At 32.2% G+C, this 19,865-nt stretch overlaps 1 protein-coding gene across 5 annotated transcripts in view; it reads left to right on the top strand.

Moving 5' to 3' along the window:
- The window catches only part of LOC132697543 (high affinity cAMP-specific and IBMX-insensitive 3',5'-cyclic phosphodiesterase 8), a 230,865-nt gene that overhangs the window by 125,325 nt on the left and 85,675 nt on the right, over nt 1–19,865 (top strand). The window lies entirely within an intron of this gene.

Raw genomic sequence — 19,865 nt, 5'->3', positions numbered from 1 at the left:
CTGGTGAGTGTAAATTTGGCTCAAACAATTCTGAATTATGTCCATTGCATGGATTCTTTTTGCATTTAAATTTATTAGATTAAATATAATAATTTTTGCAAAACTGCTTACAATTTCTGAAAAAGAAATTAGAATTTCAGAAAACAAGTTCAAAAGTGAAAATTAAAGTTGGCAAGTCTCAGGACACTCCAAATTAATCAATAAAAACAATAAAAAAATGTATATATTTTCGTTTGAATGTTGAAAATATCATTTATTAGCAGTAGTGAAAAAAAAATAACAAAAAATAAACAAATCAAACCCAATACGAGAACGCGCTCTTAAATAAAGGTACGAATCAAGGTACTATAAACAACTATTCTATTTAAGGCACATTCGACGAATAGTATTAGATAAAATTATAATTATTAAATTTTGACCCCAGTTTTGTAGCAATTGATCTAGTTGTTGAAAATGCCCTTTCTGACTGGAAACTTGTGGGTGGTATGATTATAAAATATCTATAATATAATTGCAGATTCCCCCGCGAGAATCACCATCTATCTCTCAAGACCCTATTCAATATTCTGGACCATCCAGTAAATACGGAATAGTTATAGTATATTTCAGAATAATGTACAATGCCACTTTCATTGTTTAGTATTGATTTCATTAAAAAATTCTATCTTTTTATCGAATTCAGGCGGCAACACCTGCGTTAGAGTCAAGTTAAAGGTTAGGATACTCATGAAGGAATTTTAGTATAACAGAATAAAAATTAAAAATTATGTATATAGTTTTACGGACCCTAATTTTTTATGAAATATTATACAAAAAATGCGTTTATATCGAAATGGAAATGTAAAAAATCATAATATTTTTTATCTGAGGAACGATCTATCAAGTAGTCAAAATCTACATTTTCTCCTCTTCCTTTATGACATGCTGGACTGCTTTTCGCCAGTTCTCAGTACAGTAGCTTAAGAATGAATCAGTGAATGTCCTGTTGTGTTTTGCTACCAGTCCTTTCACTTGCGCCTATATAAGTTTTATAGGATTTAGCTCGCAATGATACTGCGGTGTGCACAGCAGTTACAGTATATTTGCTATATCTTCTACAGCTTATTTAATAATCCTGTTTTTGTAAATTTGCTGTGTGCAGTAGTTCCTTATCAAATTGTCTTCAAATTCAATATTATTGGTGGCGAACCAGTCTACAATTTCTTATTTTCTCCAAGATGGAGTTGGAGACCTCTATGCATCGTGCGTTATTCATAACAGTTCTACTAAATCAGCCGTTAGATATTTTATCATTTCACATGCAACGGTTATAAGGGTAATGTTATGGCCTACTCCTTGTAAGGGACAGTGCAAATGGAAAGATCAATATACAGGTAGGTTATTTCACAACTGTCATACTTATTTCTGGTACTTACCAAACTTGCTTTCTTTCGGAAAAATCGATCAAGCAAAAAAGAAAGGGTAACATAAATTCTAGGACCAAAAACACGACGAGAATTCTGATAGGCGCTCTAAACTTTCTGTGGAACTTCCAAGTACACTCCACTCGTACTGGAGAAATCTAGAAGGAATGTAAAATGTACATTTGAATCTTATTTTTACTTGAATTCTAACTTTTAATCAGAAATTCTGATAGGTTTTCCAGGGAATGTGATCCAAAAAAATTAAAGCCAATTTTTCATTTTTGCTGTCTTTCAGTTATCATTTGTCTCATTTTCTCAGGGCTTCAAGAAGCCAATAAAATATAGGGTGTTCCATGAAAAATAAACAAAATAAAGGTAACGCCATCTTAAAGATATTGCCTAATGCAGTTTTTGTACGTTCCCGATTAGACTCCCTGCATATTTATTTATTTATTTATCTATTCTAATGATAAAATAAAAAAAAAAATTCTCAGTGATCCCCGTCGCGTCGTCTATGAAGCAAAATCGATAGCACCTCGCCCCTCCGATGTTTACCGAATAAAAGTAAGCGATCTAATTAAATTAGTTGTCAAAATTTGCGTTCTGGGGTTGGCTGTGGCGACGACCCGACTTGATCCCCCGCCGCCGTCTAATGGTTCGCGGTGTTTGTGCATTTTAATTAAAAACCCATTAGCGTTAATGTATACATTGCCCTTTATCAGCGATATAATTCAATTTATCGACTATGAATATTTATTATTCGCGGCGTGCCAGCAATACGGCCGACGTTTCCCGCTCACCGAGGTCGTATACGGGGTGTTCTTTCTTCAAGACACGCGATATATAATATACATACATACATAAGTAAAAAATAAATAAATAATAAAAGTATTATAACAAGAAAATAAAAAAAAACAATTATTAGGTCAACAGCCGCAAAAACCACTCTGCTGTTATAACAGCTATTTTTAACCATTGACCACAAGTAGGCCGCGGAGAAATTTTACCTGCGGACACTTTTTTCTGTCCGCGAAAATGCAGTAGTTCTTTAATATCTAGCAACATTTTGTTGTTAAAAAAATTTCACTGGTTTGCGCTTTAAAAAAGGTTGGTCCAAAAGGTCCAAATAAACCAAAGAAATTTGAGAAAAATGTATGGTATTGTTCTCAAAATTAAAGAAAATATATTGAGACACAAAAAAAATTACATTAGGAATTATTTTCAAACAAATGACCAGAAAAGTTAAGAAACATACAAACTTCTGTGAAGGGTAATACATTATATTAACACCATAGTATCTTAATATTTGACGTAATTGGTTTTGTCTTTAAGAAATTTAATTTTAATTTGTAATTATTAAACTTATACCAATATCATTAGAACTAGAACTGGAAGTACTTTTATATAAGATTTTATTAGGTTGAACCATTTCTATAAAAAGTTTCATTTGAAAGTAACGGATCAACAGTAATTCTGAAAGCGCCCTTAAAATTTCATTGGATTTTTTATTACATGGATAAAGTTTAATCTGTGCCGTTTCATTAAAGTGAGTGGTTATAAAGCTTCGATAATGTCGAAGGCGGTATTAAATTTGACACGTTCGCTAACAAAAAAGTTTCTTTTTCATTTCATTACGTTACTCAGATCGGAAGCTCAATTTTAAACTGTGACATAATCTTTAGAACTGTGGTCATGATGACCTTTTAAAGATGTATTTTTAGTTCAATGGGAGGGCGAAAAATGTATAGACGATTTTATACGAGGCTAAGTTATAAATTGAGTACTATAATACGTAATACATACAATATTTTAACGCTAAATTTGTTTACAAAAATATATTTAGGGCAGTATATATGTGATGTAGTATGTCAAATAAGTCAAATTTAACTAAAAGGCACTCTCCAGTCCTTTATTTAAAATAATATTTGTATATCAATTATTATAGGTTGAATGCTTATGCCAAATACAAAAGAGGTAAATGGGATATTTAATAATTATTATTAACTGACTGCATTAATTCGCACATATCATAAGGGATATTAGACCTGAAAAATAGATTGTTCAGCAACATATTCGTTCTTCGACGACTGAGAGAGCTGATAGGAACAAGGACTCTGCTTATGGTCTAGTGTTCTTTGTTGCATTCACACTTATGCTATGGCACGGTGCTGTGGGGTGATTCCTGAGCTGCTGTGGAGATTTTTAGAATGCAGAAAAGGGCCATTCGAGTCGTTGCTAATATAGGATATAGGGACCATTGTCAACCTTATTTTAAAAAATTTAAAGTGATGCCCCTTCCTTGCATCTATATCTACTACCAGTTATTAGAGATACAAAGAACGAAGGGAAACTTTAGCGCTAATTCCGATTGCCATGCCTATCCAACTCGTTCGGGGGATCTCCTTAGACGGCCTAGGTTTAGACTGAGGAAGTCTGAGACCAACTCGTTGAACCTGAAATTGTATAATGTTTTGCCAGGTACCGTGAAAAAGATGACCAATAGAAAATTTAAACATACTATTAAAAAATTCCTGCAACGTCATTGTTTTTACTCCCTGCGAGCATACATTGACACTGTCACTGGTATCGATGCGCTATAAAACTATATAGTACTGTATAATTTTGTTTGTATTAGATGTGTGTTTTTATGTTATTTTTTAATGTGATTTTATTACACTTGAATATAACTTCTGACTTGCTACAATTCTATGTTCCTTTTGTACGAAACGTAGTCAATAAATGAATCTATCTATCTATTAATCTTTTATATAGTTGCACAAAAAAATATGATAACAAGTAGTATTTAAAAAAAACTCAGATGCTTCTAGATTTATACATTTTACAACGACTAATGCCCAAAAAGTTCAACAGATTTTAACATAAATGCAAACAAATGCAAACATTCATCACTACATGCCTTTAGTTTATGAAACCTCCTAGGCTTCTTTTTGAAATATAGAAATAATCGCTATATTTTGATGGAACGTAGGTGGGCACAATCCAATCTGATCAAAATATTCATAGTGACATTGGAACTTTGTTACAACATGTAACACATTTGTAATCTACTTATTATTACTTATTGTATAATATTTAATATGACAAGACCCAAGAGCAAGATGCCTTATGTTTATATGTTTCTATTCTTATTCTGTTTCAATGTTATTTCTATTACTCAATATTTAAAATTTGACACAAGAATCTTTGAATGTTCTTGTTAATTCATTGGGACAAAATATTTGAAATCGGGTTTAAATTTTTTCTTTTGCTTTAATTTTCAACACACTCGCCAGAAAGTCGTATTTTCATATCGGTATTCCAATTTATTAATATAGTCTTCAGAAAAGAAACGTCGACCTCCAATTTTTGAGGTTTGAGAACAGAGGGTAGTCGCTGGGTGCAAAGCAAGATATTTTTCAAGATAATAGTCTATCCAATAACCCTAGAAAAATGTGTAAAATAAAAACCTAAAGGTACCGCTCCGTTAATGTGGTATCGTGTTATAGACAAACATATTTTGGGACACATATCTGTAGATCAAAACTTAACTGGGGATCATTATTTGCACCTCTTAGAACATATATATAGAAAATCTACGCCTAAATATGTCGATGGAAGTAACATGCCAGCGAATATCTTTTTTTGGGGCCACATTAAAAACCAAGTGTCCAAAACTCCTTGCAATAATGTAGCGGCAAGTCGGCGAAGATTTACAGTAGCAATCAATCAGTTAAGAAAATTGGAACTATTATTAAATGCCAAAAATGAAACAATTAAAGTTTGTGAAAAATGTGCGGACCAAGACGGCGGTTACGGTTTTTAAAATATTAAGAGAATTTGATTTATTTTTATTCGGGGCACTGTCAGAAACTGATTTTATTATTGCTCTGCGAGCACTTTAAATACATGCCGGGAGGGTTCAATGGTGAGGGGTTCATATTTTGATTTGTGCTTTGATGTTTTGATTTTGATGTGATTGTTGATTATTATTTCGATACACTCACGAATTTTCATGAATGGAAGTAAGGTATAAATATAATATATCGAATAGAATCTGTTGTCCTGCTTCCTGACGTTCTTCAGAGACTGTTGATTATTTGGCGGTCTGCAGTAAAAACCACCGTCTCGAAAGAAATGTTATTTTTTACCGATCCTAGATGTTGGGATATTCTAGGACATATATAGAATCTTATTTTAATCTTGTTTTTTCAGAATTTTTGATATTTGATCGGTGACTTTTTGAACATAGGAAAATATTACAGTTTGAAAAGAGGAGTAATTTACGGAGTTACTTTGTGTAGGTAGTTTTGTGAAGTGTATTTTTTAATTGACTGTCTGCAACCCTGATAAATTGTTTGAGAGCTTCGGGTCGAGAGGAAGGAATTGATCGCGTAGTATTTTTGGGTTGCGCGATAATGCATCTAGGTATCGATCCGTATGAGTCGGTTTTCTATAGACTCGATGGCCCAAAGTTAACTCTGGTTTTCGATTAATAAGAAGATCTAGAAGAATGTTGTAATTTGCTAATTAGATTGCGAATTTGATGTTTGTATCGACTTTAAATAGTTCAAAAATGTTTGAAAAGATTCCGGACTGTGTTGCCGGATAACGAAAACATCATCTACCTATCTCTGCCCCTAGATACGGTTTTGGATTGAACTTATCAATGGCTAGTTTTTCAAAATGTTCCATAAAAATATTAGCAATTACAGGGGAAAGCTGCTCCTGATATTTGTTTGTAAATTTGCCCATTACATGTGAAGTATGTTCCACCATTCGACCCTCTCTGGCAAGTATTTAAGCTGCGTGCAGAGCAATCGTCCAATCCATTTCAGACAGCGCGGCGAGGAAACCAGCAGCATATTTGGCGACACGTCAGCGAGACAGACTCAACACAGGAGAACTCCAGAAGAGGCGTATCTACCAATTCCAGAGCCTGCGACAGTTATTTTGAAAAATAGAGATTAAAATTTTCATAGTCATGTAACAAATAGTAAATTTGAAATATTAAATGGAGTAACTTCTGTGAATAATGGAAAAAGATTTTAATTCTACTAGAAAAAAGATGTAATATGAATAACATTTCTAATTTTTCTACTTTTTTATACCAATTAGTTTATCGTTATGATAAATGAATTCATTTAAATGGAGATTATGTAAAAAAGCTACATTTTGCAATATTGACGAAAATTTACAAAATAATAGAAATTATTGCAAAATTCCAATAAGTTTGGAAATATATCTCGTACATTTATGTATAATATTTGACGTAAGCATCGAGTCTCGTGAAACGAACTTTAGAATACCATGTGCCTACGTCTTTCCTTATCGATTAATGCTACGGATCGCATTGCTATTGTGCTTCTCATGTTTTGACACTCGCTATCGTAACAACAAGGAGCGAACTCGTTCCGGGTGTCTCTTAATACACTTTCCGATGGAGATGGGACTTGTTGCTCGACGTCCCGGGATCCCTTTTTACGTCCGGGGAAGCTTTTAACGCTTTTTTAGTTCAGAACCGATTTTTATATCCATTTTCGTGGTCTCTCTCCTGTTCAATTCTTCGTGTACTCAGAGGAGAATATTAAATAATTTTTCATTCTACCCAAAAAAAAATTGTATATATATATATATATATATATATATATATATATATATATATATATATATATATATATATATATATATATATATATATATATATATATATATATATATATATATATAATTATATATATATAATAATTCTGCAGGATTCCAGTCGAAGTTCAACAAGCGAACGGATGATATCCCGGAATATAGTGTCATCATATATATATATATATATATATATATATATATATATATATATATATATATATATATATATATATATATATATATATATATATATATATATATATATAAATATATATATATAAAGAAGCGAAGGACAGTAACGGGGCTACTGGTAACACACAAACAAACTGTTAATTATTGGGATCACCCCAACTTCGATGGATCGCCGTAAAGGGAGCAATAAAAGATGTTGAAGCTCAAAGCAAAGTGGCAATTTATTGTAATATCTAGCTTTCGCCCATGGATACAGGCTTCATCAGGACACTAAGTCATATAGAGAACAAAAAAAAACACTTCATCAGAGTTAACAATCTAACCAAAAAATAGTGAAAAAACTTACACAACACGCCTCTTTCAACCTTTACATATAGAGAGATGACATTGGTATATAAAATAAAGTGTTTCGCCCGCTCTAACTATCAACATAACACTCGATGGATGGATATATATATATATATATATATATATATATATATATATATATATATATATATATATATATATATATATATATATATATATATATATAATTTAATTAGAGGTAGCGACGGCCTACGCCAGATAGTACTTGTTCTACCCAGCGCATTATTTTGTTTTTTTAGGGAAAACTGGTTGTACATTGACTTCTGCTGGATTTCTTCTCCACAGATTTTGGTTGTCAGCGACCATACCTAACCGAGGAAAAATCTAGAAGGAGTCAATCTACCGTGGACAGCATGCCGACGTTTCTTTAAAAAATCATTGGTAGTTCATTTACTAAATAAAACCCTTTTCGAGCACACAATTATTTATTTTATTTATTATTTTTTTTTTTTTTGAATATTGATATTGTACAAAAACTTTAATTTTATGCCAATCTTTATTTTGAAGCAACGCTGGGTATAGTTCCTTCAATGCTTCGCATTGACAACTTTTTCGCTTTTTGTCCTTTACTTCTAAAACTGTTTCTAAACTAATGCTTTTTCCTTCAGTTTTTTTTACATCCTGGATTAATTCTTTGATTTGATCCATATCTTTTGTTTCTTTTTACGTTTTCCTACTTGTTTTCGTCGAAGTTTCTAGATCTTCATCTTCGCTAGTTTCTTCATTTAAAAGATTTTCTTCTAAATCAATTGTAATTTGGTCCAAGTTCCCCTTATGAACACCTGCCTCTCCTTTTTCCATTAAAAGAAGAAGCTTGGATATCTTTGCTGTCTGATAGACATCGTCTGGCAATCTATGTGATCCTTTGTGCACATTGCCCATGAAATTTGACAGTTGTTCAATTTCATTTTCGGTTAGATTGAATAATTGTCTTAGGGTTGCAAGATGTTTTCGTAACCTTGTGCTTGTTATAGCCTCAGGATTCTTAGCGCCACAACCTTTAGCATATTTTGCAACAACTTTGTAGCCACACAAAGGTAGGGGTTGTTGTCATTGACGAAATTTGATCTCGCCTGTAGTAGTTGATCAATATGTACTTGCACATCGTGACTAAACATGACTCGCACTCCTCTACCCCTCTTTCCTCTAATCACAATTCTTCTAAAGTGTTGTAACAATATTTTTTCTGCTTTCGAGATAACTTCACTAAATTCTTCGTAAGAGTTTGATGATTTTTCTGAAGCAACGTAAGTATCCTTTAATAACCGCTGTAATTCTCCTGGTCTCCTTTTATTCAATAAAATAATTTTATAATACACTGTCTCCATCAAAATTAAGAAGGCATTGACATTCATTGCATTTGCAGAGAGTAAATTGGCAGTTTCTTCTACAGTAGACATTAAGTATTCTTTTAGAAGTTTTAGATCAGACGCTAGAGGAACAATTGTATTTTATTAAATTTATTGATGTTTAGATCATTGCCAGCTCGACTCGATATATCAAATCGCCAGTTAGATGGTAATAAATTTACCATCGTTTTTAATCGAGATTCAATATTTGCCGTTTCAACTGATGGTTCACTTTTTATGGTCATATAAGTTGCAACACTGTCTCAGAGATATGGAAATATTCATAGCATATGTGGGCGCTACAAACACTTCCTTAATGCTATCAAATCTTGTCACAGATTTTGTAGCTTCCACCAGTTTATCGTAGTGCTTCAAATAGATTTGCTATGTTTGGATCGATTTTTTTAAGCTCTAATAAAATTCTTGACAACTCGCATTTTTCTACTTGTAACACTAATAAAATGTTTTTCGCGATGTGTCTTAAGATAACGAGCTCCAAGGCACATATTAAAAAGTCATTCTTTGCCTCTAATGAAATCTTATCAGGTCTCATTCTAGGAAAAACCTGATCTTTTAATTGTTGGTCAATTCGGGTCAAATTTTTTATCAAAAAGTTTTGACTTGCAACTTGAGCATTTTTTGATGAACTAGCTCCTGTGCATTTCTTTGTATGTCGATATAAAAATTTCGATCTGTAAAATCCCAAGCAGTTTGTGCATGGCAAAAATGATTTCTCTGACTCCCGTGCTTTTTTCATCGGTTTGACAAGCTTCGGAATTTTTAATAAAATTGCCCTTCTTTTTTAATAGGGCTAAAAGTTTTCTCCTTTCCTCACTCTTCTTAGGTTTGGAAAAAATTTGCAATACTTCTAATTCATACGGGTGATTCCTTTCGATATGTCGAGGAAAATTTTGAACATCGGTTTCGCAAAAGTAGCACAAGTCCTTTTTCCTAGTATATTTTTTATTTTCTTTTGTATTTCTTAACGCTTTTATTGTGTTTATTTTTGTATCCGTGGTTTCGTCCTGAAACGGTTCTTAATCCATAAAATATACGCAACCAATAGCTGACAATACTTACAGGGTCTGGTTGAGATTCCTCTGAATTTTGCACTTGAATATTCTGCAAAACCGTAATTTTCTGTAAATGAAAACCAGGTTATAGAATGTTAAAATAACATGACAAAGCAAAGTGGAGACATTCTTGTTTATACTACGATAAAGACTCTAAATCACTGAACCAGTTTTGAAAAAATTGACTGAAACCGACGATTTGCAACCAAAATTTTATGATATGCTTTAAATATATTTTTTTATATTGCAAGATACCTTGTTAAATTGCCACAAAAAGAAACCTATAACTCCCAAGGTATGGTTTAACACTCCCTCAATTATTTGAAAATATAATAAGAAAGTGTATGTGAGAAGAAGCCAAACACAAACCTTCTTAAATTTACAGATCTCTATTTCTGAGTCTGACGACGATCTATCTGGAAAAAATTCTGGGTCGGCATCGCTATCGTCGAATGTTGAATGTGGTGCAAAATCACCCTATAAAAGTTACTAAAATATAATATCAGCATTTTTCTTAGTTAACAATTTAATATCTTGATTCTGCTTTTATTACATAAAAGAATAATAACTTACCTCAACCCTTTCAATCTCCTGTTTTACTTCATTCTCCATTTTGCACATACTTAAACCATGCGAGCTGGATAACTAATATGCATCCGAGATTATGATTTAACCTTAGAATGTCGCCCAGCAACGCTGTCTAGTTTTTCCGTAAATGGAAGGAAAATAAAATAAAAATAAAATATACTATATGGTATATATAAAATATACTATATGGTATACTCCGTCTACACCAAGCATTAAATTGCCTCGCACTTATTTATACTTTTCATTCAGTGCACCATTTTGCTTCCCTCTGTGTTGCCAAATTTAATTTTTTCAATGAACATAGAGAAAGTAGCAATTTGACCAAACGTATTGATTTCGAAAGTTGATAATACTTGAAATAGAGGAATTCAATTTTGTTTTTAACGTTTCTTAATTGTTTTTACAAGAATAACATTTTAACACGCTATTCCTTCAATCCAAGATGTTTTGTTTTTTTTTAAAGCAAAAAGTCATAAAACGACTAACAGATAATAAAATTTAATATTTTACTCAGTGCATCCTCTGAAAAGTCTTCGACAGTTGATAATAATCGAGATATATGTAGGTTCTTTTTTAATATATCCTATTTGGTGATGGGAAAAAGTGACTAGATGTTGAGAGACAAAGAAAATACAATCCGGCAATGCAAGTCGTCTTGTTTTAAATTTATTTTAAAAACAGAAAAAATTATAAAAATGCTAACGGCTAATAAAAATTTGTCTTTTACTCAGCGCATCCAACCAGGAGTAATAGCATATACAAATATGCGTATACAAATACAAAGCTACTCATCCGATTTTTGAAGGAATCGGATCGTTGGAAAGTGAATCAGATACCAGATTAAATTTAGTTAATCAAATATATAACAAATTTTGAATGTCGTGAAAATATAATCGTATAATATAAGTATAATGACTATTATTATAAATTATAATGTGAATATATTATCTAACATAAAAGGTTTATTGCAACACATTGAATCTAAAAATAAAATGAAATATAGGCAATTCCATTATAAAAAATGCATACCATTCACGCCATAATTTTGTGACGAGAACTGTATAATCGTAAATATGTGTGGCGTGCACTTTTTATACCATTTATAATCAAAACAGAGGCTTACAGATCTTTTTACGTAAAAGCCAGTGGTGTAGTCAGTTTTTTTGTAAAATGTTTAAGATACGACCGGGTGATCCGGTACATATATATTTTTTTAAAATTTGATTGCGATTGTTGTAATTCTATAAATAATTATACATTTTGACTTTTTAAATAATATGCCAATTTGCCAGTTTCCTAGATTAATTTTATTCCAGTTAACACTGTACTTCCCAAACAGATTTCCACCAGCTGTCAGACATATTTTTTATAATTCGTTGGGCATTCCTAAAGATAATTGCCCTAGAACTAGTAGAGCGTGGTGCGTATCTGCACCCAGCAAACTCTGTAGTAAATCTTATATAGCACAAAAATGTTCTTAACCCTTTCAGGACGGTTGACATATATATCTGACAGTGGGAAAATTGCCTCACAGACGGCTGACCGATATATAGGTCAGGCTTTTTTTAGGCTTTAAAGGCGTCTGTGTGATAAATCAGCCAGAATTGAAAAATTGAATTGGCAATGGGCCGACTGACTGATACATAATGACTGGAAAATTTGGCATATGGACTAGTGCCATATATATCTGCCATTGTCCGATACATGTGACGCTCGTCTGTATGGAACATTGTAAGAGAGGCGCGCGAAAAAAAACACAAAAACAAATAATAACGCTACAAGCGACTATTGCGGACTAACAGACGAGGATGTAAGAAGTCTCAAAAAAATGTTGGGATCAGATAGTGAAGAGGATCGATCCATTTATTGATAGTGGTAGTGACTATTTGCCAAGTGATGTCGGTGGTGGAGGAAACAGTTCTGCAGAAGACATTGATGAAGAATTGCAAGATGTAAGTTTAGAGAGTCATAACGATACCTCAAACGAAAACATTCGCAATGATAGTGGTACGAAGGACTATAGTGACATACATATTAACTGGACAAAAAAGAACTTTGTCCCTAACTTGCATGAATTTGATGACAGCCAGGGTGGAGTAAAGGACATGAAATTGAGACGAGACTAACCTGAAATAGATTATTTTTGGAATCTTTTTACTGAAGATACAGCACGTTTTATAATTTCCGAGAGCAACAGATATGCTATACACAAAAATGAAAATAAATGGAAAGATCTTGATTTAGATGAGTTTTTCGTATTTCCTGGGTTGACTATGACCATGAGTACCAATAGATGGCTTGAAATAAAATAACATTGTTCAACAGATCCTCTTTTATACTCTCCAGTCTTTAGTCAAAAAATGGCAAGAAACAGATACTTACAAATTCTAAAAAATTTTCATCTTACAAACAACGAGAATACTAAAATAGATTGCATAAAGAGAAGTGTAAGCACAAATAAAGCAAAGGTTTAAATCACAGTTCTATCCTTTTGAAAACCTAGGGATTGACGAAAGTATGATATTTTTTTAAGCAATATATAAGAACTAAGCGCCACAGATTTGGTATAAAGCTGTATGTATGTCTTATGTGCCTGTGAAACAGGATTTATTATAGATTTTATTGTCTATAGTGGGCAAGGATAGAAATAATCCAGAAGAAAACATTACAGAAGCAGTTACTGATAATATTGTAACTCAGCTTATGAAACCGTATATAAACAAAGGTCACTCCCTGTTTATTGATAATTTCTATAGAAGTCCGATCTTATCATATTTTATTGAAAACAAAACAAATTCTTGTGGGACTGACCTAAAAGACTTCACATGCCGATTCTAAGAGAAAAATTAGAAAAAGCTGAAGTAGACTGGAGAAGTTTGGACATCTGCCTGGTTTTGAAGTGGAAAGACAGGAGAGACATGTTGATAATAACAATGTACAAAAACAAAATGGTTACACTTGATAAAATTGACAGTGCCACCGAAGAGCCTTAGAGGAAACCGGAATGTTTGATTAACTATAATAAACAATTGGGAGCAGTAGACCGTTCGTATATGATGATGAGCAGCAGCAGAAATTATTCTTTCATACATTGGATATCTGTTTGTTAAATACACATGCCATGTTTTTGATGAAACAGACGTGCTCAGCAGTGCCGCTTCAACAAAATCTTCTACATGGAATTTTCAAAAGGTTTGTATAAATTTTATTGGCTATTATTCACATATATTGCTGATTTTTTTCCAGTTCTTTTGCTTAATGATGTTAATGTTTGTTATTGCAGATACAAATCCAATGCCAACAAGTCCACTTTCGTTTCTGCAACTGCTGATATAAGTTCATTTACATCTTTTAATATTTATCAAAAGTTTGTTAGTTAAAAAATATATTTTAAGCTAAAATAAAGATATTTCATTAAAAGTATTTTTTGCGTCTTTATACGTCCCACAAGTATATTTCTATGACCGATATATATGACATTCGTCCACAGGGCACGTAAAACACAGCCGTCTGTGAAGCACTATTGCGGCAAAGTGATGCCGCCCTGAAAGGGTTAAGGAAAGGTTATTGGGCGAAAATGCCGGAAAGCAAGAATACGTGGGATTACTGCTCAAACTCAAAGTTTCACAATTTGTTTTTGGTAGAATTTTAGGCGACGCTCAGCGGTGAATAGAGTAAAGTAAATTCTAACAATAATTTAAAAAAATCCGGTCTGACGAAGCTCATTTGACGTGTGCTAGTATATTGAATAGAAAAAATACAAAATTTTGTTGTCATGAAAATGAACATGTAACATTTCTACGGGAATGACAAGGCCGGTTTGGTTTGGTACATCGTAATAATTTATATTTGCTTCAAAATCCCTATCCTTAGTCACTAGATTAGAACAAAAGATAGTTACCTAGGTCGTCCGATTTGTCGATTTTAGATTTTTTTATGATTACTAAACAATGGCAGATTTGAATGCATAAGAACCATCGGTAAAATATGTATGTTTAACACACAAGAATTTGCGCACCATTTTGGCTAATTAAAACGAAATTCATTGTTCTTTGTATCAATAATAACTAGTTTGACTATATTGGGGTTACAAAAATTTGTATTTCTTTTAAGTGACAAACCCAATCGTATTATCCAAAAATACATAAATCAAAAGACTTGTGATAATTTTGCTCGCAGTATTTTTTGTTTCTCGAAAAAGTAACACATTAATAAACGATATACCTCAAAAAATGGACAGCCGGTACAGTCGTTCAAAATCATTCCGTATCTTGATAACGATTAAACTTGAATTTCTCAAGGGTGTCAGTGTCGGAGACGTGATGAATAAATTTACGAAATGAAATATAACGTCATGAATTAAAAATTTTAAGTTGGTAATCGCGGCAATCATAACGAATCCAACGGGGATGTTACAATTTTGGAATAACGTCCTAAAAGGCATTAAAATTTAAGAGGGTTTAAGTACCCTTCTCTGTAGTCGCACTGTTCCGTTTGACCTCCGTCCCCCTGTTGTATTATATGCGGTCGGAGAGAGACGGCGAGATATCAAAATTGTACGAGTAAACGTTATTATCACTTTTCTAATTAAGCTCGGGTTTAAGAGGAACGTTAATTGTGAGTTTTAGCGCGGCAAGATGTGAATCGATATGAGAAAAAAAAATTAGTAGCGCTCTCTCGTGAGGGTATATTCCTTATTTTCATAGATAGAAAGTTGCAGTTTTCGCTACAGTGTACGTCTCGTATCTCAACTAACAAATAACATATTGAAAATGTGAAAATTGTCCCATAACTTTTACCGTAGAACTCAAGTAAGCATTCGGAATTAGTATAGGCTCAGGTCAAAAAGTTATCGAATCCTACTTTATTTTTATATATAATATTTTCGTAGAAACAACCAAATAAATAACAATTTGAGCAAATAAATGCTTACCATGAATAACAAACAAATAATTGAGCTATGTAGCTATTGGATAATACATTCCACCTACTAAGCAGCACTATACGCCATTTTTTTTTCTAAACCCTGATTTCCAAACACTTACCTCGTTTTTACAGAACATTTTACGAGATCTAGGGATATTTTAAGAAAATGCTGGCGTAAAAATGCCCCATCCAAACTTATTGACGATATGTCAGCGGTCATGTTGGTTGCTGATCGCCGCAAGTTCATTGGTTAAAAACTAAATTTTATAACTAGCACATGCGTAGGTTGTATGAACCTTTTCATTTTTTTTATAGTTGCTTGAAAAGTTCCTGTATTATCAGCATAGGCAGGGCCTTTATATCTTTAGAGGCTATATGGATATTGCTAACAAAGATACAATGTTTTATAGTAATAGTTTGCAACAACACAGTCGAATATTTTCCAGCAGTTCTGTAATTACTTCCTCAAGGATTTCAAGGTATTTGCGTGCTGTCAGACCTTCTTCACCCCAATTCCAAAGGGTCATTGTACTACTCTTCTCACTACTCCAAGTCCGGGTATTGTGAAATTACCCTTATTTCAGAAAAAGCATTCGTCTGACCAGATAAGAAGTCTGCCAAATAAATCATTAGCCAGGATTCAAATGTTGCACTGTATTAAATTTTGCATGGATGATACTTATATTTCGTCAAGATCTTTTAACTGTGAGTTTTTGACACACCAATTTTCTTCTCAATTTTTCTTCACGGGACCGAAGGTGCTGCTTCTACGTATCCTTGAACATCTATATCTTTTTTTTTCTTTGTTCTTTTTGTTGTATGTTTTAGGATGCGGGTGAACAAATTTGCTTTTAAAAGAGCAAATATCTCAAAAAACTGTTGCCTTCATTGTGGGTATCTAAGAGGCACTCAACTTATGATAATGATAATAGAGATTTTCATAGCATAATAGCTTACTCACCTTTGGAAAAGAAACATTCCAACATTATAAAAAATAAGTGCATATCAAACGAAAATACCAAAAAAACGGAAATAAATCGATCGAAATAGTCGATCCAAAAATCGCTGAGAATATTTGACATTTGTTTTTGTTTGTTGTCATAAACAGTAGCCATAGCCTATTCTTAAATTATGTATTTAATCTTCGAAAATTGTCATCTATTTGCTTGTTTCTGAGAAAAAGTGCACACTATTTTTTTTTAAAGGTAAAAAAAGGCAAATTTTGTAGTCTATAAATAAGCATTTTATTTTAAAAAATAATTCCGAAAGCGAAAAATTATATAAAAGACCATTTTATATATTAAAAACTAAAAGGACTATGAATATCTTGTCAACGACATCTTTAAGAACGAACCGCAACTTCCTCTTTAAAGAAGTAACTGAGATACGTTATTAGGAAATCAGTTATAGTTAAACTAACTGCATTATTCAAGCAGGCTATGTTTGTAGTCAAAAACTCTTGTAAAGAATAAAACGCTTTGTTTGCTAGATAAGTTTTTCTAATTTCAATAAATTATTTTATTTCAATAATGGTTGATGGTAATGCACGATTTCTTCAATCTTAAAAAGAATATGTTATTTTCGTTTTGTGCTTGTTGCTTGTGCACTATGCCTCATACAAGTATGGCATATGAGCGGTGTTGTCCGCATTTAATATTAGTTTATTTGAACCGTCCTCTCATTTCGTCAATAAGCACATTTTAGTTATTACTTTTTAGTAGTGCTGTTGAACCAACTTTAAAGATAAGCAGTTTGTGATTGTAATGGCCTGTTTAAAAGAAACCTTCTAAAATTAAATAGAAAAAACAACATTAAAAATCTTCACTTTAAAACAATTTCCCGAAAATTTTGGAAACAAAACTGTGAAGTTTTTAAGATTTCATTTAACTAAATAAAACCTCATTTCCAGGCAATTTTGTTTAAAAAGTTGCAAGCAGTATTTTTGTAATAAGAAATCTGCCAAGAACTGCTACACAGAGTGGTGCCAGGATATTCGGACTTAGAGCAAAGGTTAGCAAAAATTCGTAAATAAAGAAATACTAATAAATAAAGAAATAATAAATTACACCAGACTTAAACACGGTAGGTACAGCAAAAATTATTATCTACTTGCTTTTTATATTAAATTTCCTCATAATTAAGGCACCTCAGTGAAAATGCCTTTGACTACAAAAGATTTCATTTTCTCTGTAAAAGTGCCTTTCTTCGATTAACAAAAATCTTAAATAAGCACCTAAAAAACAAAGGTTGTGGGTTGCGGGTTTTACTTCCGCAGTGGTCATAGCAGAGAAAGAATGATTAATTGAAAAATAATAAGTAGGTAGAAATGTGTATTTTATATTGGTTTTTTTTTTTTAATTTAGTCTTTAATATTTTTAATGCTAAGCACCACACAGCTTTCAAAACATTGAAGACAGATCTTTGGGATAATCTTGTTAACCATGTTATTACTATACAAAATTCTTACATTGCAAAAAATATCATGTCCCCTTTTTACGATCTTAATCTTTTTTACAATTTTCCACTTTTTATTTCAAATCGATATTAAGACACGTATTTTATATCAATAAAAAAAGTATGTATCTTGTCGTCTTCGTGTCAAAACCAAACCGTTTTTGGTAATGTATTAACTCCAAATAAACAAGATGAGATATTTTTTTTTAATATTTTTGTCAAGAGCAATTGGTGCTTATATGTAAATTTAGTATTATTAGCAAGGTATTATTACTAAATATTTTATTATAATAATAATAATAATAATAATAATAATAATAATATGTAATAATATTAAATATTTTTAAATAATAGCGCACATATTTCAAACTTTAAAACTGATCTGCTGTATAATTTTAAAAATGAGACTCATTGATCCAGGGCCTAAATTGTAGTTGAGTGAAGTGCTAATTAGTAAGGTTGTGATGTTTGAGATAATAAGTAACAGAATATTAATTGTAATTGTTAAATTAGAAAGTAGGGGGAAATTGTCTTTTCATTCTTAGACGGAGATAATCGGTATCGAGAAAGAATTTCTCAATAAATCACTATGCTTAAAGAAAAAATCAAACCATTACTTCTGTCCATATAACTACAGGATATATAAGGGCCTAATGCTATAATACAGCATAATCGGATGGATGGAAGGATGTGGCATTTTTGCGTAATTGTTTTCTCAAAATAGTTCCAGATCCTATTAAATCTTGAGGCAAAAAGAACTTTAGTGTGTGGATGTCGCTGTTTGAAAAGAAAATATCGCAAAATGCTGGTCAGTGAATGAAATGTAGAAGCATGCCCATAACATAATTGCACTCTCTACGAAAATATCATAGCCCTCTCCGCCGCATCAATTTCTACCCTAGTAGGGCAACTATAGTATATAATGGCTGTGTGGTTTTGTCTTGGTATTTTTTTTAATAAGCACATTTTGTGCATTAATAGTGGCAACTGCAACTGCCACTTGATATCCTTGCGTTGGTGTTATGACGTTGTTCCGAGTTATTTCCAGACCGCCGCCATCTACTTGTCAGGCTATAAACATATTTTATATGAAACCTTCATATTTTATTAGTGCCATGTACATTAAATTTCGTTTTATAAATAATGTTGTCCTAGTGCCAACATATATCGAGAATTAACCAAAAAAATTTTCGTGTGGCTTTTGCCAAATAATTCACGTTGCGTCGGTTTGAATATCAATTCCATCCGCCCTTTTGAGTTTCATCAACGTCAATTGTAAGTTGAAACTCATATTTATCAAGAATAACTCAACAAGTCGAGCGCTATAGCCGCAGTTTATTTCATGTTTGTTCCCCTTATATTCCACAATAGGAAAAGAAGTCACAAAAGGCTAGGCTTTTAATTAGAAACACTCAACATTATCAACAAATTCTTAACTGAAAAATGTTATTTTCGTATGCTAGATTACTTCTAGAATATGCATCTTTCATACGATCTTACAGATTTATACTTTTTAAATAAAATGATTAACACCTTGAACGCTCTTAAACATCCGCTGAGATTAAATTTTCATATGCCTCTTTATTCACTGGCCAGAAACCTCAGTTCAGGATCAATATGACTTTTTCATCTGAATCTAATATGCTAGACCGTTATTGCCGTTTTAGATCATACATATAGGGATGTTTCAAAAAATGAAGTTGCGTATTGTAGTTCCAAAAATGTGTTGTAGTTGTAGTTAAAGTGAACGTATCGCAATGTTTCATAATTAGATATTCACGTCTCCAAAGCCTTGCTTGCCTATTTTCAGTTTTGTATTTTGTATTTTGGGAATTAAATATTAAATATAGAAAACAAATTGCTCATAATAT

Source organism: Cylas formicarius, unplaced genomic scaffold (assembly GCF_029955315.1).
Source record: "Cylas formicarius isolate icCylForm1 unplaced genomic scaffold, icCylForm1.1 PGA_scaffold_10__41_contigs__length_53128322, whole genome shotgun sequence".
In the NCBI taxonomy this organism is placed as follows: domain Eukaryota; kingdom Metazoa; phylum Arthropoda; class Insecta; order Coleoptera; family Brentidae; genus Cylas; species Cylas formicarius.
Note: the sequence above shows the minus strand (reverse complement) of the source record. Positions and strands in the feature narration are given on the sequence as shown.